At 36.8% G+C, this 24041-nt stretch overlaps 1 protein-coding gene across 2 annotated transcripts in view; it reads right to left on the bottom strand.

Annotated features, from left to right (window-relative positions):
• Positions 1–24041, bottom strand: part of ZFPM2 (zinc finger protein, FOG family member 2) — a 458266-nt gene that overhangs the window by 402567 nt on the left and 31658 nt on the right. The gene's annotated exons all lie outside the window — the stretch shown is intronic.

The following is a 24041-nucleotide window of genomic DNA, read 5'->3' as shown; positions in this document are numbered from 1 at the left end:
AACACAATGGATTTTAAGGAAGTAAAAGTAAAATTCAGAGAAACCATGTTGGACAGCAATAATCTAGGCAAGAGAGGATGATGATAGGTGGACTCAGAAAATATTATACAGATTTGGGGCGCCTGGGTGGCTCAGTGGGTTAAAGCGTCTGCCTTTGGCTCAGGTCATGATCCCAGGTTCTTGGGATGGAGCCCCGCATCAGGCTGTCTGCTCAGCAGGGAGCCTGCTTCCCCCTCTCTCTCTGCCTGCCTCTCTGCCTACTTGTGATCTCTGTCTGTCAAATAAATAAATAAAATCTTTTTTAAAAAAAAGAAAATATTTTTTTGGCTTGGCGGGACTTATTATGAAATGGATATGAGAGGAAGAGACAGAGAACAATACTTTCTTAACTTAAACCATCTGAGTGTGTTGAGGAATTTGATGTGAATTAAGTGGATAGGAACAGCTCTGAAGTTTTAAAGTAGAAATTTGGAACCAAGAGTTGGAAGTTCCAGGGGACAAGTCAGATCTGTAAATAAAGATCTGAGTGCCTTTCACATACAGATGTCATTTAATGCTATAGGATTAAAAAGTCAAACCTGGAGAGAAAGCATATCCTTAGAAGAGAAGAGGGTATAGGAGAATCTTCAGAAACTCCAATAATTAGATATTGAGCAGAGGAGAGATTAATCAAAGAAACTGAAAAGCAGCAGCCAGTCAAATAGGATGAAAACAAGGACAGTGTGATGTTTCCAAAGTCAAGAGAATAAGTACTTCAAGAAGGAAGGAGTAGTTCGTGATGTTGAACAATGCTGAGAGATAAGAAAAGAAGTGAAGATTGGATTGGACCACATGGAAGTCATTTGCAACCTTAACATCAGGGAGTTAAGCGCTAGGGAAAGGGATCTCAATGTGGATGGAGTGGAGCCGACTACTGGGAATAGGAGATGAAAGAATGAAACAAGATCAGAGACAACAATTTCAAGAAGTTTTACTGTGAACAGGGCACAGCAAAGTGCAACGGTATATGGAATCAAAAAAGGATATTGTGATTGATGATAACAAAATGCATTTTTATTCATATAGGAATAATCTTGTATTAATAGAGAAATGTTACAGAACAAAGAACAGATAAACTATAGGAGCAAATTCTTGGACCTGATCAATTCCAGAGAGTAACAGAACAGTTCACCTCAAAAGTTACCTAGGGCTATGGTTATAGGCCAATTTTCTTTGAGTGTGTCCTTTTGTGCACATATAAACAGACTGATAATTGACAGAATAAAAAAATGCTTATGCCTACAGTATCTAATCTGCATGCCAAGGCCTTGCCTGCCTCTCTAAAAACTCCTGTCTTTACTCCACTACCCAACAAGGGGAAGGGACTCTCATCTGCTTAGTTACATTCCAGGACACTGACTCTGCCATATTTACCAGTGGGCAGAATCAATGGCTACCCCAAAGGTCATACACAATAGGTGTGATCCTCTCCTTGGCTTCCTCCTCTTTTGTTACTGCGCTGGTAAGAGACCAAATCTTCCCTCTCCCATTCTCCTCGCTTTGCCTGTCTTTTGCTTTCCTGATGAAAATCTTCCCTGCGGGTAGAGGGCTCCAAGCAACTCTTTTCTCCCCTTGACTCTCTTCTTCTCTCTCCTACACCCGCCTTAAGTGGTTGGTAATCCCATGGCTTTTTTTCCATCAACGGAAACCTTGTTTGATTTCTCTCCAGCAAATCCTTCCCCCCCACCCCCGAAGGGTAATAAATCCTAAAATTCAGATTTGGGCGTAAGACCTAATAGGTCAATTTTTTCCTACTGGAAAAATGGATTAGGAAAAAATTCAAGAATTTTGGGTAATTTTGTGTAATTTTACCTTGGAAAAATATCAAGTAATAATGACAAAACAGCAGCTCCAAACTCATTGCCACAAAATACTAATAAAGTTATCATGGGACACTGTGTCAGAATACTTAATCAAAATCAAGTTACACTATGTACACCAGGAACAAAATCACAAACGATTCATGGCCTGGGTTCTGACAAAGGAGTCCCTGGGTGGTAAATTAGGAACAGAGCCCATATTCTTCCTAGGAAGTTAGAAGATCTGAAGGAAAAAAGTTGTTGTCTTTACTCCCATAAACTTGAACCACTCTATAGAGGACGAGATTGGCCAATCCAGGATTTTCTCCCCGACTCTGATTCACTTTGTTAACTAGTCACCACTCTGGGTGGTTTCCCACTTCTAGCCACTGCTTTCCTGTTTCCGTGCCTGTCCACTTGGCCAAACCTTTGTTGTTCTCCCCATCTAACTCCTTTATGAAAACAAAAAACAAACAAACAAAAAACAAAAAAATTCATATTTAAGTAACTTGGTAAAGTTTTCCTGAGGTTTCTTAAAACCATTGATAAGTATCTGTGGACCCGTGAGGACTTTATTTAGCTAGTGGTGCATCTTTTATGAATAATTTTATAAATAATTCATATTATAACATTTTCTCTATTAGGAAGTTTTAACCAAGACTAGTTTATTGTGTGCAAATTTCTTGAGATTTGGGGCTCCATCATAGTTCCGTCTGATTTCCCCTAGACTCTGCACATACAAAATTTCTATTTATTATTTGAAAGAGATTGTGTAGATCATATATACCGAAAGCCCCCAGACAGGAAGATAATTGACACCCCATACTTAAAAGAGTTCCATTTATATATTAAAGTTTGCCAATGCCAGCATTTGAATAACCTTTTATTTTTATTTTTTTTATTTTTTTTTAACACAATCTCCAGTTCTTTCCTTCCTTTATCATGACTTTCTGCCGTCCAGCCCAGGTGTTGGCTATTCCAGTGATTAGATCAAAGATGACCTTTTTGTGTGAAGACAGAGGTAAAGAAAATACTTATTAAAAGTCTCTGCCTTTTGTGTGTCATCAGTTAAGAGTTTTCCTTTCCCATCTGATAAAAGAACAATGTTCTCCTTTATCATTTTCCCGAGTTTTAATGTATTTAAAAGAAAAGAATGCAGTGTTCGTTTTTTTCTTTGTTCTTTCTTTATCTCATTTCTTTTGTTTTATTTTGTTGTAGTTGTTGCTTTTCTATGACTTAAAATGCAATTCAGGTACTAATTGCAATTTTTTTGGTCAAATAATCTACCTTCCATTTTTGTAGCCTTCCTGACTTCTATTTTTAAAGCATTTTATTTATCCCTGTGACATCTCTTTTCCTCTGGCATTCCTGAATACCAGGTTCATCAATCTGGTATTGATGAAATGGACACAAAAATGGACACAAAAGTATCCATTATTATGGCACTGGTAGAAGTCACCGCCTTGTGAAATCTAGACTACTCTTCTTCAGATCCCTTTCAGTGACAGTTTGAAATTAAAAGAGAAAAAAGTGTCCTGGTACTTCAACGGAGGCTTAAGAAACAGACAGAAAGGAAAATAAAATTGAAAATGGACTTAGAAGGCAAGGTCTGTCAAAAAGAGGTAAAAATGGTTTCTAGGGGTACCTGATAAAAAGGAATGTTGTGAAATATGAATGCGGGTTCAGTGAATGGTTGGCTGAACTGAGGAGGTGAAAACCAAAGTATGGGTTTCCTTGACCTTTCGCAGGTCCTTTGCTTCCATGTTAAGCAGACAAAAAAAGATCCACAAAGATTATACAGTAAGAATAAAAGATTAAGACAATTGATCAAGGAGAAGTCTTCCAGCCATCGGGACAGTAATGGACTTCTTGTTTCCCTAAGGCTTAAAGAGGAAGATGGAGAAATTTAACATGACCATGCTGGTCAGAACACTTAGTGGCCTTACCTATATGAATGGGGAGATGATCTATGGATTTTGAGTATTATTCACACCTGGAACTTTTTTCTACCATTTTCTTCTACATTTACTGAACTCTCTTCTTTATTTACATGCTTTCATTTACATTTTATTCTGATCATTATCATCAACCTTACCTTTCTTCCAGTTATAATTCCTAGTTATGTCACACTCCTAATGGATAAAATTTAGAAGAGCTTTCTTTTCCTACTTTCTTTCTTCTCTTTATACATCACAATATTATCTCCAACACAATTCAAGGATATGTTTGGTAACTTGCAAAGTTCATTGTCCTTCAAGAAAATGTTTGAGGAGAATTTTCTATTGCTGTTAGGCGTACACAGATATAAACCTATTTAAATTAACCTTAGAACTTCATAGTGAACATTGTACTCTAGTATCTCAATCATAGTTATTCTGGCCTTTGGACATCTGTGTATCAAGATTTCCATCTACCTATAAACTGAACTATAAACTATAAAGTTCAGTACACATTTATGATTATCATTATCATTATTATTATTACTAGTAGTAGTAGTAGTAATTTTACTTGCTAGTTGCATTTATTTTTTTCTACCTTTTATTGAGTATATTTTAAATCTTCAGAAAGTTACAATACTTACATAATGAACGCCCATACATTATTCACCTGAATTACAACTGCTAACATTTTGCCACATGTGCTTTATGTCTTTCTCAGTAATAAAAATATCACTGTTATCATTTTGTTAAACCTTTTGAAGTAAGTTGCAAGCTTTATGGCCCTTTATTCTAAGTATTCAGTATGTATCGTAAGAACAAGGACATTCTCATATGCAACTATTGTACATTTCACTAATTAAGGATAATTAATGTTGGTAGACATAACTATGTAATATATAGTCAATTTTCTAATACATAGCCAATTACATAACTATGTAATATATAGTCAAATTTTGTCAGTTATCCTAATAATGTCCTTTATAGCATCTTCTTTCTACAGTTAACAGTCTAACCCAGCATCATATTCTATTCTTACATAAGAGTATCATCTTTTTTTTCACAACATATATAAATTATCTATATTTTAATTTCATACCTCCAGCCATAACTCAATAACTTAATATTCCTGTTCATTTACAAATTTCCTGAATTTGAAATCATATAACCATTGAGGGGTCTATATCCTGGTCTATTTTCCTTTATTGCCTTCTGATGGCTCTAAAGAGCCTATGCCTTTAGGTAGATAACCTCTGTAACCCAACTTAACCAGTTCATCTGGTTTTCTTCCCCTAAGTTTACAAACTCTTCTTAAAGTTCCCTTCTGTTCTTGGATGTGGACAGTATAATGACCTCTGCATTATTACTAGGAAAGTATACAGATCCACATCATTAAATCCATTTCCCGAAAGTACCAATCCTTGACAAATTCAACTCTTTGGACGTTGGAGAGACTGACTACTAGTCTGTTTCCTATCTCTGTCTCCTTGCCATGAACGTTTTCTGACCAGCTCCACATATGCCTTGGCAATATCGCCATGGTGTGTGGACATAGGAAGATCCAACAGTATTAAATAGAGGCTTAACACTTCTGGGGTTTTAGGAAGCTCTACCTAACATCTTGAATTCCAGGGGTCCATGACTTGCAAAATACATGCATGCACAAGCTCTTACGTTATCCTCTCAGGATGCTGTTTCCCATCACAAAGTAAGTTCCTTTATTCCCTCCACTATGCCATGCCAGTTCTGCCCTTGATTTACTTTTCACTGTTGTTTTAAGGGGCTGTTCTTCACTAATTTACTGGTGGTCCCCCTAAAAGGTGGACCAAAACTTCAAATGAGTACACAGATTTCCTCTCACTTGTAACCACACATTTTAACATATTACTGTAAGTTATTTCTCAAAAAATTTTAAGCAAAACTGATTGACACTGATAAAATCACCAAAGAAAATATGTAATGGTCACTACTGCAATCCTAAATACTTATAGACATACTATTGTAAGTGCGTATTTATTATTTTAATATCTATTCATATCCTTCAGTGAAATTTTCTAAAATTATAATCCCATGATATCATGTTGACTTTCTCCATAGTTACACACTGGGGTCATTTAGACAAGCCACATAGCACAGGTCCTTTCCAGAAAGAAAGAAACTCTTGGCTTATTGGATAGAAATGTTGCAAATTATCCATCCAAAGCACAGATCATAAAACTTGACCCCCTTTTTAGATTTTTATTAGTACTGAAATAATTGATACTGACAGAACAAAGAGAGGATTCTTACAACCATAAAAATCACTTTGCTGCTACCAATATAACTGAATCCTACCTCTAATGGATTATGTGGCCAGGCCAGCCTCATAATAACATTTAGTAACTACCTCTGTCCATATGCTGGTGTTCAATGGCCAAGGGCCCCATTTAATTAAGAAGATGGATTTATATGTGCTAATAATTCAGGTTACAGCTTTGAAAGCCTAGTATTATTCAAGCAAAAGAAAAAAATCTTTTTAGCCTAACCACTTTTTTTCTTACTGAGTATACTTCCATTTCTGTAAGACATCTGATTTAAAGTATAGTTATAATATCAGATATGCTTTAAATATATGAAAGCATAATATTATTTAGCACATGTTTATAAAATTCACATCAGGATAACTGCCTTCAATTTTAAACCAGACTCTCTTAACAAAGAGGGATTATTAATCTTGTGAAAACCTGATGTTGAGATAAATCTACTTATCAGACACAGACATGGAAAAACATAGCCAGTTTAACTTAGGAGCAAAGTTATCTAGAAATAACTTAATGGGCCCCATCATATGTGGTTTTATATATTTTATTATTTGCTCTGGTCATAAATCATGGCAAGTATACCCCTGGCTAAAACATCTTCTGGGAATAAAGCTCTTTCATTGAAAAGTTAATGTTAAAAAGTACTTTGTAAATCAAATGAAACAGAACCACTGAGATTCAGAGCCATGAACTTCAAAAAGTTCCTAGGTCAAAACCACACATTGCCTCAAGCTAAACAAAAATAATAGAAGTGACCAGACCCAGACAGTGGAGAGATGTATTTTTGTGGAGCAACTATTATCCACCAGGCATTTTGATGATCTGAGCCAACACAACAGCACACTAGACAGTTCTACTCAACTTCCCACCCCTGAAGTGACCACTCCCGTCACCTAAGATGCTCCTGGCATCTCCAGTTCTCTTATCTGTACCTATCCCTCTTTAGCTCTTTCTCTCTCTCTACTACCAGAACATAAGAAGGTCTGACTTCAGTCATTTACAGCCTCTTGACTGACCTACTAATATGGACATATTAAAATTAGATAGGAAATGTTCATCTAGCATTTATGATCTAAGTTTTTTGTCTCTCTTAATGAAATAAAAATAAAGAGTCCATCCAGCTGAAGCTAGATGAAGACCATTCCTGGAATTGTGGTTAATAAGGATTATTTGCTGACAATTGCTTCTCCCAGAATCCAGAGCTGTGGCCCAAGATCCCTCAGCATGCTTCCTTCCTCTAGAAATATTTCCTTCCTTCCCAGAACACAAGTCAAGTCCACACCTCACTGACTCTCATATTAGCCAACCCCGCTTTTCTCTCCCCCACGGTAACATTTATGGACACCAGCAATAACAACTTGGAAAAGAGAAAGAGGATGCATGCGTTCCACATTTTTCTAGATATGACACAATACAGTCATTTTGATAGTGGGAGTTTAGAGAAAAAGAACTGGGGAGTAAAAGAGTTAACATGGTCTTCCGTGTCATAATAAAATGAATAAATTTATTCAGAAATAAAATAAAGGAAGAAAACACTGTGCTTGTCCCACTTGCTTTGTACTTAAAGTCAAGCATCAATATTTCAATTTAATTTCTGAATGCCTACAGCACCCACATTAGCCTGATTAGGCTCAGAGTGGTGAAAGAATATGGACCAGGAGATTAAAATCCCAGGGCCTTATATTAATTTATACAGTTTTAATAGGAAATACTAGCAACCACAGCAATTACCTTTCATCTCCTTAAAAAAATTATCCTTATTGTATGTTTATCCAACTTCCCTACTTTATATTTAATATAAAAATATTCTCAGTATGGAGCACCTGGGTGATTCAGTCAGTGAAGCACCTGGCTCTTGATTTCGGCTGGGGTCATGATCTCAGAGTCATGAGATCGAACCCTACATCAGGCTCGGTGCTGGACATGGGGCCTGCTTAAGATTCCCTCCCTTCCTCTCCCTCTGACCACCCCATACGCCCACTCACAAATGTGCATGCTCTCTCTCCCTCTCAAATAAATAAATAAAAATTGAAAAAATACATTCTTAGTATGATATCTAACTTAACTTTCATGCAGAGATTTAATATCTCTTCATAGTCTCTTTAATAAAGAATTATTTGTGGAAACTATACAAATGGTTCTGTTGAAAGATGTGTCTCTAGTGATTCCTCAGTCAGTGTCTAGAAATCTTCGCTTCTAGACCTCTGACTACCTACCAAGAAAACTACCCTAGATTATAGGTAGGAAGTCTAAGGGAGGAAACTCTATGTTGTACAGCTTGCCTGCTGATCAAATTATGCAAAGCACCATAACATCCAGACACCATTAAAAGGCAACTGACATCAATTCAGTGTTTCCCCAAGTCAGTATGTCATTCTGCATTCAAAAAAAAAAAAAAAAAAATTAGCATGGACATTTATTTTGAGATATTATAGTATCATTTGGGTATCTAATGGGATGCTTGGATTTTAACCACTAATCAACCAGCACGACTGGATTAACTAAACGGTAAATTTATAAAGATGATGTCAGTCTTATACCTCAGCATTAACAGAGGCTGAAATTATTGCCGGGGTATTAGAAATCATCAATCATCTTGAAAAACTGAGTATTCCAAACAGCATGGTAAACTAAATGAAAGGAGCAGTTAAATCAAGTTGTCTACATTTAAAAGTGTCTACATTTTTAAGCCCGTACAGCTGAGTAAAGTGTTTGTGGCTGAGTACATCAGTCTTTCTCCTGGGAGAACCACTCTGAATGGACTAAAAGATAAATCTTTTTTTTTTTTTTTTTACACTTTTAAAAAGCAATATGGGAAGGGCGCACCTGGGTGGCTCAATGGGTTAAGCCTCTGCCTTCGGCTCGGGTCATGATCTCAGGGTCCTGGGATCGAGTCCCGCATTGGGCTCTCTGCTCAGAGGGGAACCTGCTTCTCCCCCTCTCTCTTTGCCTGCCTCTCTGCCTACTTGTGATCTCTCCCTGTCAAATAAATAAATAAAATCTTAAAACAAAACAAAACAAAACAAACAAACAAAAAAAAATGAGTTGACTCTGGGCCTTCTCCCCACTCTACTTGCTTAATAAACAACAACTAAAACACCTGAAGCTAACTCCTGCATGTTGGTCTTACTGGATGGATATCTGAAAACGTTTTCCCATGGCAAAGAGCATCCTTTTTAAACCCAAATTCCATTACTTACATTGGTCACTTCTACAAACTACTTCAGAGATTATGCATTATATTTGATCACTTATTTTAAATACTGAAATTGAATATCTGATAATGAAATTTACTTTATTCTTCAATTTGTTACCCTAAGAGAGGTTTACCAGCCACTGGAAGGAATTTTATCTGATTCCAGCAAACACATTCTGAGCGATTCAGGTGTGGGATTTCTAGTCCTCAAATCTAAAACTCTGTCTTTGATATTACCCTTTCAAATCAAACAAGATTTCTTACATTAGCCATGGGAAGGGCAGACTTGCAAACTGAAAAGCCAGGGATGTGCCATTCAGCTACTACTGGATCTAAAATTACTGGATATTAGCTTTATCCTGTGAGTTGAGAGCCCCATAGCTAACACTGAAAACATGCCAAATACCCCAATGCCTAATAAAATAGGAAAGGGCAGGCCAGGGCCCTCTATATCCCCACTCTTAAACTAGGTTGGGCTCATCAGAGTGAGTACAAAAGGAGTTTGAAAAGCTGAAATCGGGGTGCCTGGGTGGCTCAGTGGGTTAAAGCCTCTGCCTTCGGCTCAGGTCATGATCTCAGGGTCCTGGGATTGAGCCCTGCATTGGGCTCTCTGCTCAGCAGGGAGCCTACTTCCCCCTCTCTCTTTGCTTGCCTCTCTGCCTATTGGTGATTTCTGTCTGTCAAATAAATAAATAAAATCTTTAAAAAAAAAGAAAAGAAAAGCTGAAAGCAAGCTGAGATAACAGGGCCCAGGACAGAAAAGTTCAATGGGGAAATGAGGTGGAAGGAGAAGGAGCCAAAGGAAAAAAAAAAAAAAAAAATGGGAGTCCAATGAGAGCGGTAATGGTCAGTGCCTTCAAGGCCAAAGACCAAGGCTGTGAGACATCAGACCTTCAGAGTCAAAGCCAGCTTCTAAGAAGGCACGATACAATAAATGGATTGCAGCTGGATATTGTTGTTGCTTAAGTAAACAAAATAATTTATTTTTATAATTTGTAGAGGATTTTATAATTTTATATTTTATCTTTATATATTGATTTAATTTTTATATGTTATAATTTAAAATTTGTTGAGGATTTTATATGAGCTCTCACACTGGCGTTGGCCAATGGAACACATCATTGTTGACCCTGTAAAATCAAGTATCCATGTCTTTGGTACTCTCACATCATGGATATATAGGTAGACTTATCAAAACATTCACACTCTCTACCTTTGATTATATTTTAGTTTGGAGGTTAAAACTTCAGGCATTTTAGTCACAGTGAAATAGGGTTTTCCAATCTCTTGAAGGGACTCTGACACTTTAGTTGGATTTAAGATCTTTACTAATTTGTACTCAAGATGAGTACATATAAAATTTCCCTGAACCTCTTTCTTTTCCCTGAACTTTTCTTCCTGATTATAATTTAAATAAAATGTCCCATAATTAATTTTCAGAATGTAAATGTCTCACTCCTACTTGCCATGAATCATTTTTTAATTGCCCTATTTCTTGACCTAGTAATTATTGCTTGTCTGAATTACTTTAGTTCTCCCCTCCCCCAATCAACCAATCCGGACAATATGCCGTAACATTATAAAAATTTACAAGTGTATCTTTTTTTTTTAAGATTTTATTTATTTATTAGACAGAGAGAGAGATCACAAGTAGGCAGAGAGACAGGCAGAGAGAGAGGAGGAAGCAGGCTCTCCATGGAGCAGAGAGCCCAATACGGGGCTCGATCCCAGGACCCTGGGATCATGACCTGAGCCGAAGGCAGAGGCTTTACCCACTGAGCCACCCAGGCGCCCCTTACAAGTGTATCTTAGAAACCAAAATTGAAAGCTATTTTTTATAACTACACTCAATTATCATTTTATGGATGCCTTTATCTAGCAACCATCTATTCAACCCTGGAATAAGAAAGCTTCAAATGAGTCTTACATATGGGGAATAATGTTCCCATACCACACATACCATGAAGATCATCTTAGTAAAAGGTAGTTCATACATATCAGTAAATAAATATATTTTCAGTGTCCCCAACTTTTGAATAAACCGGATACAAATAAAAATCTTCATTTAGTACCAGAATTCTGGATTCAAGCTAAAACCAGCATACAATTGGTACTGATTTTTCCTACAACATACCCTTCTCTCTTTTTTCCCCCCCAAAAAAAAAGATTATTTTAACTTAATTTTCCACAATATGCAAGTGGACAAGATAGGCTGTAAAGCACACACTGATAAATACCTATCAATTATATAAGCTAATTTTGAGAAAATTAGAGAAAGGAAAAATTGATTTTGGAAAATGGATCTTCTTCCTTCCTATACTCTCAAAGCAGAGGGCCCACACAGCTCCTTAGAATTCCCTATGTCCCTATGTCTTCACCAAAGCTATCTGGCTTTTCCACTCCTTTGCAAATGTCTTTTATTACTGCACCCTCCACCAAATATTAGCATGTGGCCTCATGGCAAGAGTAAGCACGTCAGGGTAGAAACACAGTGGCGCAGGGAGTTAGAACTGGGTTTGTATCTCAGACATGCTTTTTATTCCCCTGAGCCTAAGCTGGAGTATCACTATAAGGGCAATATGAGATAACCTGAATTAGAGCATGTATCACAATACCTATGATCGGCATCCAAAAAATGTAGTTTTCATTTCATGTAGTTTTTCCTTCATTGAAAAAAAAAAAAAACACGAAGTTCAAAAAAGCCTTGTTATACAAATATTTTAAAATCAAATAATTTAGCCACCCTTCCACTTTAGAGCAACTATTTCAAATGATCTTTTCAAAGGCACTCTTGGTGATAGAGCCACACACAATGGATGAATTAACATGTTTTCTATATATTTGTCAAGCCAAAGAAACACACATATATATGACTCTACTAGCATCATAGATGAAATGAATAATTTAAATAACAACTTAAAATTTTATCAAAGACATAAATACATACTAAGAGATAGTTCAGTGAACATGTAATATCCAAGAAGCCTGAGTTTCAAAGTCCTTGAACATATAAATATGATTGAAGATACACTTGAATGTGTATCTTAGTAAAAGGTAGTTCCACAAATCCCTTGACAAAGCATACAAGCAAAAAAAATATCAACCAAGAGTTCCTTCTCCCATGGGAGGTGTCTCAGCACCTTCCAAAGCTCTAAACAGAGCTGCTCAATTTGGAAATATTGTCGGATAATAAAATCAGCAGTTACACTAGAAGAAAACAAACAAAACAAAACTTTTATTTGTGACTCCAGACCTAGAGTCATTATCCTGAGCCCAGGGAACTCTATGCCAAAATTCTGGGATTCAATCAATAAAATGTATCAAATTTAAGTTTAATGGCACAAGATGCCAATATTATAAGTGGGTTAACGAAAAGAGCTACCTTCACTTTGGGACATACTCAGTCTTCCCCCACATTGATTCACTCATAGAGGAAAGCCGTTTTGAGGAAAAAGAAACAAAAACAAAAAACAAAAAAACTGTTTTAGTTACATAGTTTGCCTTCTCCACCCTCCAGGAGTCTAGCAATATGATACAACCAGGCATTTAAAGGACATCAGTAAAATTAAAATAAATGAACATAATAAACAGAATGTGACAAAAAACCTAAGCATGATAAAACGGAGTCCTTCTAGATGAAAAGAAGAGCTTGTTATCATCACAGCATCTCGGTATCACTAATAGTAATAACCCTCCAGGGCATTATAACTTCCCAGCCAGTATCAGACATAACACAAATTCAATACAATCAGTTAGATGTAAAATACAGACTTAGTAGCACCAATATAAAGATCAGTCAAGCCAGATCCAGTAGAACTATTGCTACTCCACAATATTTTACATAACCTAAGGTAGAGAAAAGATTTTGGTAGGGTAAATTCTACCTTTACCTAAATAAAAGTAAAATATGATTTTACTTCTAGATGCCCTGGAGGTTATAACTGAGTCTCAGCTCTAAGCTACACTAAACTGGCAAAGCCAAAAATTCTCCTCCTATACTCTACAACATACTGCAGGGCTTCCAGGATATTATACACACACATTCACATATGCAGAATCGATTATAGCCAAGCTTGCAGTTTCTATAAAGCATTATTATAAAAAGTTCATTTTCAGAAACAATTTATATAATTATAAGAGTTGACATAATCGCCATATGTTTTTCTTATTAACATAGTAATTGTCTTCTCTCTGTTAAACCCTGAGGCAACCCAGGCTGCCTGGGGAGGTATAGGAAAAGGAACATAGGGCAGACGACACACAGGAGAAGGACCTATGGGAGGAGGACACGGCTCCCTGTCCATGGCAAAGAGGATAAGAAAGGTCACCATCAGGCACAAGAGCCCCACGGTGTCCAAGAGGGCAAAGCCCAGAATGGTGTAGGGGAAGAGCAATTGCTCCAGAGAGGGGTTCCTGCCATAACCAATGATGAGGCTCCCAACACAGCCCAAGAACCAACCACCCCTACCATGGCAGCCTCAGCCCCAGCGCACTTGGCTGCTGGGTCCATGCCCCGTGAAATGACGCTGGTTCAGAAGCCATAGTTAGGAATCAGTGAGGTCAGGGGACGAGGGGCTGCCAAGCTGCTGAGGTTCTCCTCTGTCAGCATCTGCAGTGGGTTTAGCTCCACTGCAGACAGTGATCAACTCAACAGCTTAGAGGTTCTCCTCACCAGCAACGGGTTGGAGACAAACTTGGCGCAGGTGGACATTTTTCAGGAGATTGGGGGTGGGCTTTGGCAGCAGAGGTGCTCCCGGTGCAGAGAAGACAGAGAGCAGCTGTAATCCATATTTTTAAGATTTTTATTTATTTATTTATTTGACAGACAGAGATCACAAGTAGGCAGAGAGGCAGGCAGAGAGAGAGGGGAAGCAGGCTCCCTGCCGAGCAGAAAGCCCAATGTGGGGCTCAATCCCAGGACTCTGGGATCATGACCTGAGCTGAAGGCAGAGGTTTAACCCACTGAGACACCAAGGCACCCCTGTAATCTACATTTTTAAATGACACTAATTACTGATCTTATTTATTGATGTTGACAGAGATCAATATATGGCCAACACATTTACATAGCAAACTATGAACACTTGAAGATCTCAAGAAATGGTCGAGTCATTTTACAAGTTCTGTATTATAACTAATACAGAACTCCAAGTCGCTATCTAGCACCTCGATATGGAAAAACAGTTAATTATTTGGTATAGGGATTAGAAATCCTCTGTTCATTAGGGAAACATCAGCCTGATGGAGTAGTTCGTAGTTCAAGCAATCTGAGATTTGACTGATTCTGCGGAGAGTTTCCTGTATGAAGACAGAACACAGCCATGCGCGGAAATGAAACGCACCTAAATGCCAAGACCCAGCCAGAATAAGGTTGCTCTACAGTTGCTTTTGTTCTCTGCTGGGTGGGAAGGGCTCAAAGCTGAATAAAGCACACATTTGCTCTTAGAAGAGGCTGTGGAATTTCCACTGCTTATCACAGCGATCTAGCTCTTTTGTTTGCATTTTAATCAGCTCAGATGAATCAGTTGAGAATACACTTCAAAATACAAATGAAAATTGTGCAATAACCCATATTTTAAGAAAACTTGATTCGGTTTGTCTGCGTTTTATGACAATGGGCGAGAGATCAGAAATCATCAGAGATAGCTTGTTCAATTGCAATACAGAGGATAGGTTTATCTGATAATGATAGGAGCTGGACTCCACAGTTCCTCAGACAGAAGCTCTTAGACGTTAGCATAATATAAGGTTTACCTGGAGAGGAGGGTGTTACTCTGTATATTCCTGAGCTCCAGCCAGAGCTTCCGGGTTAGGAGGTCTGGGGTAGAGCCCACAGATTTGTTTTGCTAACCGGCTTCCAGGTGTTGTTGATTGGTTTTGGTCCTTGAACCAACCACACTGCGAGGAACACCACTATATTCTGTCCCTCGCTCTGGGATTGGCTGCCTCTGAATTCCAGGATTCCCCACCATAATCTAGCTCTGGCTAAGCGGAGTCACATGAACAACCCGAGCAACAGTTTGCCAATATGCATTAAAAATTAATCTTGAAATACTTCAGCCATATAGTTAAGAAACCAACCCCCCTCCCACCCCGAATGCTGATTTGCTAGCTCTAGTGTTGTGACACACTAGATTATCTCCAATTATCTCCAGGGGTGATGTAAGAGTTTCACAAAATACTTTGACTCCATTTTAATTGAATGAGGCTCACATCTGGAAAATGAATGCAAAATTTGTTGGTTAAAGTTAAAGTAAAGAACAGCTGAATCCATTAACTCTGCTCTTATAACCTAAAGCTCTTTGCTTAATTTTGTTAAATTCATTGAGGATTTTGCTTTTAACTTGGACCTTGGGCCTCATTCTAACGGAGCGGTAAAATGCTGTGGTCAAGTTGCGAACTATTTATGGAAGGGTAATTACAAATACGCAAAGGCTCTGATGAACCCAGTAACAGGCAGAGGCATGGTGGCACCGCCGCTCCATGGGTAAAGAGACAGATGACTTACACGTCCTTCCTTTCACTCACATCTTAGCTCCAAAATGAGTTATTGAGAACTAAAATGATAGTCCGAAAAAACTGATGATTTATCTCTTCAAGCGAATGGTAATTATCTTTTAAAAGAATATTTTTTTCCCAAGTGGCAGAAAATCGCTCTAGAAACAAACATGAAACATATTCCCCAAGTCTTTGGTGATGGGGGGGAGCTTATTCTAAATGTATGAGAAAATATTATTCCATACTTTCCCCAAAACATGTATGCAGCTACTTAGGAAGTTCTAATATACAGTCTGCTTTTTAAAAGTCAAACGAGACACGATATAAATGCCTATCACCTGCTTACCACCATGCTATGAGATTTAGGGTTTACGAAAAAGCAAAAGGGGCATAAGGACACTTTTCTTCTGTTATTAAAACACACGTTCATCATAGGGAGACAAAGCTAATCTATTAGGAAAAATTTAAAATATAAAATATAAAAATATATATAAAATATAAAATATAAAAAATGCCAAGGGGTGCCTGAGTAGCTCAGTAGGTTAAAGCCTCTGCCTTCAACTCAGATCATGATCCTGGTGTTCTGGGATTGAGCCCTGCATTGGGCTCTCTGCTCAGCAGGGAGTCTGCTTCCTCCTCTCTCTCTGCCTGCCCCTCTGCCTAATTGTGATCTTTGTCTGTCAAATAAATAAATAAAATCTTTTTTTAAAAAATTGCCAAAATGTCTGACACCATTTTTGCAAAAGAAATATAGAACAGTAAAGACTGAGGATAAGAAGAATAATGGGAAGCTTCTTGGAACAAGTGAGACTTCCACCGGACCTTTTCAATGTGGAAGATTTAGATGATGAAGAGGGAAAGGCAGGGAATTACACGAGCAAAGGTCAGGAGCAGGGACTGGAAGTGAATGGACATTGTGGGATGGAGTATAGGAAGACAAAGTTTCCTTATGGCCTAGAAAGTATAAGAAATAACTTGAAAAAGGAAAAGTAATGGGAAGTCCTAAAACCAAGTCCAAACCAGATTCCAGAAGAATCTGGACTTAATGAAGTAGGTAATAGGGAGCCATAGCAGATTTTAAACCATGATGACAAGATGTCAGTTGTTTCTGGAACGTCAACCGGATAGACTTGAGGGAGGAAGGATTACAAGCAGGGTGAAGGAATAAAGAGGAAAAACAGATGCCAATTCAAGATTAATTTTTAGAAAATACAGGCAAGAAATAAAAATGTATTTAGATATAGAAATAAAAGCTAGAAACATTATAGTACTCAAACATGGGGTGTGGGGAAGGGGTGAGCCACAAGAACTACAAAAGCAAAAAAAACCCCAAACCAATAAATTAAATATAGGCAAGAAAAAAAAATCTATCTTTTTTTGATCTCTTGAAGTAGGACATTATTTCTGATTATTTCTGTATTTATAAAAAAAATCTAATTGTTTTATATGTATAGTTTGTGAGAAGGTCAGTATTCACAAATCCTAGCTTTACAAGTACAGCCCTGAAGGAGATGGAAAGGAACACAATTGCTTGTGGCTACTTAGATCACAGATCCTTTTGATCTTACAGGAAGGAAGGAACGGAGGGAGGGAGAGAGGGAGGAAGAAATAAAAGGAAAAGAATAGAAAGGAAAGGAAAGGAGAATTCACAAAATGTGCGTACTGCATCAAATTGAGCTCTGTCTAAACTTCCTTGTCTACCAGCTATTAAATGAATATCTAATGAGAACCAATCATGTACTAGCCATGCATTAGGTACAGCGGACGGGGTACAGGTACCTAAACTAAGCCCGGTTAATAACTCCTCCAAGCACCACAAATACATAAGAATCAGTTCCATCCTTCCGAAAGCAGTCAGAAACTTGAAAATCAAGCACCAAAGGGAAATCACTGCACTCTCCTGAACAATAAGAAAACTGCTGATCGTTTACTAAAGGAAGTCTGAATTACAGGATGACAAAAAAAAGAAAGAAAGAAAGAAAAAGAAAAAAAAGGTGGGATTCTCCTGAAAGTGGAAAGTTTAACTACTGTTTGCCACAATTCCCTTTCATAAAAACTTCTATGTAAAGAGTTTATAGTATAGCTTTCAGAGTTCAAAAAGATGTAATCAAACCAGGTGTTGATTACCAAAGAGAGAAGAGGGAAGGAGGAAGACAGGGCATGCTTAATCTTTTCTTCCAGTGTTATCCTTTCAATAAAAGAAGCATATATTTTCACCAGTTCATTACAAAACCTGATGACATTTACATGTTCAAACACATACTCCATTTATATGAATGCATTGTGATTATTATAATTAAGCTCCTACCTGAAATTTATAATATATGCTGAAATAAATTGCATTTCTTTATTTTGCAGTCTCCTAAACTATATTGGTCAAAGTGCCTTTGGGCATATTCCCTACATATACAAATGTAAATTGCAAAAGCAAATAAATGAGCGGGCATGTGAACAACCTGTCTTGTCATTTGTAGTTATCCCTCAAACAGAGGGAAATAAGAAAATAAAAGTAAACAAAAATAGGTAACTCCAATAGGATCTTTAAATTTTAGGTACTCACCGATCAGAAGACTGAAAATCAAGCTTGTTTGACAAAAGGCATAGTGAATGGAATGATTACTATAAAAATTTTATGTAGACTGCTCTATTGTGACTCAACTTTTTTTTCAAATTAGGGAAATCTTTTAAAGTCTAAAAAATAAAGCTATTATCAACATGAACAGATTAATTACCCAAAAATAGAAAAGTTTAAAAAAAAACCCACTATAATATTGGACTAAAGAATCCTTGCCTGAAGAGTTTTTCATACAATTCCTTAGCATAGTCCAAGGTGAGAATTATTATGACAATTCATGATCTAGTCAGCTCTCATCACCTTAAAAAAAAAAAATAGTATGTTCAATAGTAAGTTTTAAAATCAAAGCTCCAAACGTCTTTGGCAATATATTTTATTTTGCCAAATAAAAACAGCAGTGATGCTAAAAAACCACGTTAAAAACCAGTGAGTAAAGTTTTAAATGGCTTTTGAATGAAATCTCCCTGCTTTTCAATGAGTAAAAACTCAAGTTAAAATAGTCAGTGTCAAATTTTATATTATTAAAATTACAATAAAAAATGTGTTCATCTGAATCGAGAGACACGTTAAGACATCTGCAGTAAAAGGGGTTTTTTAGGTATCATCCTACTACGTATAATGTTCAAAATTGACAGCTGCATGGCTTCTCATTTTAATGTATGTGGTTTTGTAGTACAATTAAATGCATCAGACGGAACATAATTAAGGAATGGAACAGTAGTATCTGTTCTATCCTCTTAGAACATACAGATGCTAAATGATCATACCTCACCAGTACATGCCTACTGCAACTCCTGTTTCACTTTCCAAATGCTCAGGATTTAAAACAGAGCAGACTGCACTTTTGATAACATCTGCTACAACAAATAACAAAAAAAGAGTGTGAAGTCTGATGAATGTTTAAACAGAACATTTTTTATGGATCAGCTAAATCTTTTCTGCTTTTTAATTAAAAGTAAAGAAAATGGAACTTAATTATCCTGTAAAGATTAGCTTGTGGGCATCTTCCTGTAAATTACTTCTAATTGAAAGCAAATTGTCAAGTGACATTCAAAGTACTGTCCTTTAAAACACAGCTGTTCTACTGCTGATTTCAGTGCATTGCAGTGTTTTCTTGTTACAGTATGGCATATTTGAATATTTTAACAATTTCACTGGTTTTGTATAGATTTCCATTTAACATATCTTAATCACATTTCTTCGTGTAAAAAAGTTAGCATGGTAAGTGGTTTGCCGCATCTCGAACCAGCCTCTCATGAGAGCCCTCCCCTGAGGTTTACTTTTTTAGATTTGTTTGCTGAAAGTACAGCTACATCTGGACAACAATGGGCCAGGAAGTGGGTGATTATACTCATTAGACTACTGTCACAGCCCAGATCTGTAGGATACCTGTATAATTAAGTCACACTTTATTGATGCTTTAAAAGACATTAAAAATTCAAGTGAAATTCATACTAGAAACTGAAAAATGAACAGTTTTAAAAATTTAGTCCTTGGTAAAAACTTCAATTTAAGAAAAAAAATTTTTAAAGAAACACATAAAGGGCAATATGAAGACAGCTAACCTAGGAATTCTTTTTTTTTTAATTTTTAATTTTTTATAAACATATATTTTTATCCCCAGGGGTACAGGTCTGTGAATTACCAGGTTCACACACTTCACAGCACTCACCAAAGCACATACCCTCCCCAATGTCCATAATCCCACCCCCTTCTCCCAACCTCCCTCCCCCCAGCAACCCTCAGTTTGGTTTGTGAGATTAAGAGTCACTTATGGTTTGTCTCCCTCCCAATCCCATCTTGTTTCATTGATAACCTAGGAATTCTTAATGTAAGACTTTAATATGAAGACGGGTAAGATGCAAAGGAGGAACACAAACACATTAGCCCACTAACACTATGTTTCTACTTCTGCCCACTTCCGTAAGTATCCTTCCCCTGATTCCTTTGATTGGTTACTACTGCTTAGCACCATACTCAGCACTAGAGACATAACAAAATCGACAGAATTCCAGCTGTAAGGAACCCTCTACTCCGGAAGAGGAAGAAAGAAAATGAATCCCAGAAAATTTCTGGTGTCGGGGATCCACTCAGGATTCTGGGTATAGATTGCTTAGAACAACTCAACAAACAGAAGTCCTCACCTGTATGGAGTACTTATTTCAAAGAAAAATAAAGCAGCGAAGGGTGACAACCACTGACAAAGGGAGGAGTCATGTCCTCTATGGGGTGGTCAGGGAGGACCTCTCTACTACCGTGCCTCCTGAACAGGGAGCCCCGATGGATTTCCGTACCATCATTATGCACACTGTGAGAGGAGTCCCTTCCGAAGAGTTAGGGAAGAAGTCTGATACTCCAAAAACACAGCTTGTGAAAGGCCAAAGTTAGGAAGATAAATGATTTTTCATCATTTTAAGTTTGAAGACTTACATGTTTCCTTAGCTAGTAACATGGTTCAAACCATGAACCCAATGAATGCCTACTTCATATCCCCAGGTAGTAAATTATGTTCCCAAGCTGTATATTTAGCTCAAACAGTATGCAATACATGTAATTTACTTTTATATTATGATACACAAATGATTTTCTCCACAGCAAAATAATCTGCATGAATTGCCCTTAACTCTAACCTACTGGTAGAGATAAGTAAGTAGGGATGTAGGTAGGTAGTAGATAGGTCTGTAGGCAGGCAGAGAGATAGTTAAGTCTAAATGTTAACAGTCCAAGATTTTTTTTCAATAAGCAAAAAAGCATTCTCTAACAGTACAGGACAAGTCTTTTTTTTTTTTTTTTTAAAGATTTTATTTATTTTTTGACACAGAGAGATCACAAGTAGGCAGAGGGAGAGGGGGGAAGCAGGCTCCCTGGGGAGCAGACAGCCCACCCCCGGGGCTCGATCTCACAACCCTGAGACCATGAACTGAACCAAAGGCAGAAGCCTAACCCACTGAGCCACCCAGGTGCCCCATAACAGTGCAGGACTAAGTCTTAAGCACAATCTGAGCTCGTTTTCATACCAGTATTTGTGGTGACTGTCTAAGAAAAGAGAACAACAAAGCAAATTCTGACCTGTACTCTCATCTGCTCAAGCACACCAATATATCTAGAAAATGAAAGGGAAAAGAAAGAGAAAAGAAAGACAGTGAAATGAAAACTTCGGATGTTTTTTAAAGTCACTTCAAAAGAACTGGTAGACAAAGAAAAAAAAAAAAAGAGTAATGCCTGAACTTGTTTACAAATTAAAGTCATGTTCTTCCTTAGTGTTGAAATGATGTGGGCTCATGTATTGCCAATATCGTAAATCCCACTAATTATCTTTAACAGAATTCACTGAAGGGGTTTTAAAAAAACCTATGTCCTAATAATTATATAAATTATAATTGAGATGTAGAAAATACACATTGTAAAGTACATGAATTCAAACTATGAAATTAAATTAAAATACACAATTTAAAGCAATATAAGAAGCAAGCGTATTTTAGTTAGGTGTGTTAAACTAAGCTTCCACTATGGTCACAAAATTAAAATGTCATTTTATGAAACAACATCAAAAACATCTAGCGATGTACAAAATAAGCACAACACTATCCATTGTGCACCCAATATTTGGTCCCAAACTTGAGATGCATAAAATTTATAAGAATTAAGCACCAGTTGGCTATAATTAAGTCTAGCCTTAAAAACAAAAACAAACACAAAAACAAAACAAAATCTAATTTAGCAGACTTTTTCACTTGAAGCATGCATAAGGACCACCTGAAGGGCTTTTTAAAACCCAGATTCCTGGGCCCCTCCCTCAAGGTTATGGACCAGTAAACCTAGAGTAGAATTTAGGAATCTGCATTTCTAGCAGGCTTTCAGAGGAATGCTAAGGATGCTGGATTCTAAAGAAATGGCAATCATTTTGGATAACTAATTTCTCCATTAATTAAATACTATACAGTTTTGCTTTTATATAAAATTGAATCATTTTATCCAAAGGGGGAAATGGTGACCTATCTTTTCACACGGAGAATTCTGAATATAAATTTTAAAGGAGACAAATATTTGGTTTGAGGAATAAATAAATATTTCTCTCCCAGTAAATACTCCAGATTTCACTTATTTATACTTTTAATCAGCAATATTATTGGGAGCCACACTTAATCATTAAATACATAAAGAGAGTGAACACAATTTCAGGGTAACCCAGATTCCAATGAAAGGAGTCTGAGTCAGATCTTTAAATACAAAACTGATGCCAGTTAAATTTGATGTAAATTTGAAATAAAAAATTTGAAATAAAATAAAATACAGTGATTCTTATACCAGGGAAATAGTAGTTCAATTCTGTATCCTCCAAAAGTCCCCAATAAATAAATAGTATGCTAAAATATATATTAAGGTAAAAACCCATTCATTTGTTCAGTGCCTAGAAGAAATTAGAATTTGTTTAATTTTTCTTTGTTCCTCCCTACCTTGAGAAAGCCATCCTTTTCTTCTTGCTACCAAAAGCCTTCCATTTCCTTTAACTTTCAGTTCAAGGTTCAATCAATACAAAGCTTTCCTATCTAAAATCTATACTAGTCTATTTATCTGATTATTCCTCTCCGAATATTTTCATTGCTCAAGTATTTCATGAACTTTAGAGTGAAACCTTCTATCTCTTTTTTGTACAAGAGTGTTCAGAATAAATGGTCAATGAGGAGTAGACTGCCATGTTTCTGTTCATTTTCAACATACACCCTCAACCGAGGAAATCACTATTACACACCTGAACTGCTTTAACAGACTCCCGGAAGGGCTGCCTGCCTTCAGCCTTTGTAATTATTGTTCAATGAAACCAAACTGTTGGATTGTTTGATCCCTGTTGAAAAACTGAACACTAATATTCCAGAATCAAAGAATTCTAGAATTTCCAAGAACACAGGAACTCTAGAAGTCTAATGCCAAAGCTGCAATTGTTTTCTTTATCCTTTCCTTCTGCACCCTAACTTCCTACAATGCAGACAGCCTCTAATCCACCAATCTTACTGATTGAAATCTATTCTCCAAGAAAAACCTAGAAGCAAATGACTATATGCATTAATCTAGTCATTGCAGTAACAGTTATAAAACCTGGATACTAGCCAAATGCCTTAAAATAGAAGGTTTAGATAAATCAGCTGAGAGGCTACAGAGCAGAAATGCAAAATGCAAATCATTAAGACCATGTAAAAATATGGAAAATACTTCTTATAAGCACAATATAATTATATCTATGACTGTATATATAAATATAAAATATAGAAAATGGAAAAACCAATGTATTGTGATAGGTATTTTTGGTTTCTATTGTTTTTATAAAACACTGGGGTCAGTACACACCATATGGACTTCTACATCTTCTATATCTCCATCTCTGGAGTTATGCAATATATGTAATGAGCTTCACCATTTAGAATGATGAGGCAGAGCTTCTAGAAGGTCTTAAATTACCATAAGTTTCATTATGTTCACTTTACATGGGGCATAAACTCCACTGAGAATTTCAGTAAAGGTTGTAATAAAACAGAATTTCTGGATAACCATCAGTTAAGTTTAATTAATCAAAATACCTAATGGTTCATTCCAGGTTTTACTTTGTATTGTGTACCAGGATAACTAAGAGCAGATGGGTTTTGTTGTCACATTCTTTGTTACAAGGTTTGTATACAATTACAGACCGTATTACTCAGG

This window comes from Mustela nigripes, chromosome 3, assembly GCF_022355385.1.
Source record: "Mustela nigripes isolate SB6536 chromosome 3, MUSNIG.SB6536, whole genome shotgun sequence".
NCBI classification, from domain to species: domain Eukaryota; kingdom Metazoa; phylum Chordata; class Mammalia; order Carnivora; family Mustelidae; genus Mustela; species Mustela nigripes.
Note: the sequence above shows the minus strand (reverse complement) of the source record. Positions and strands in the feature narration are given on the sequence as shown.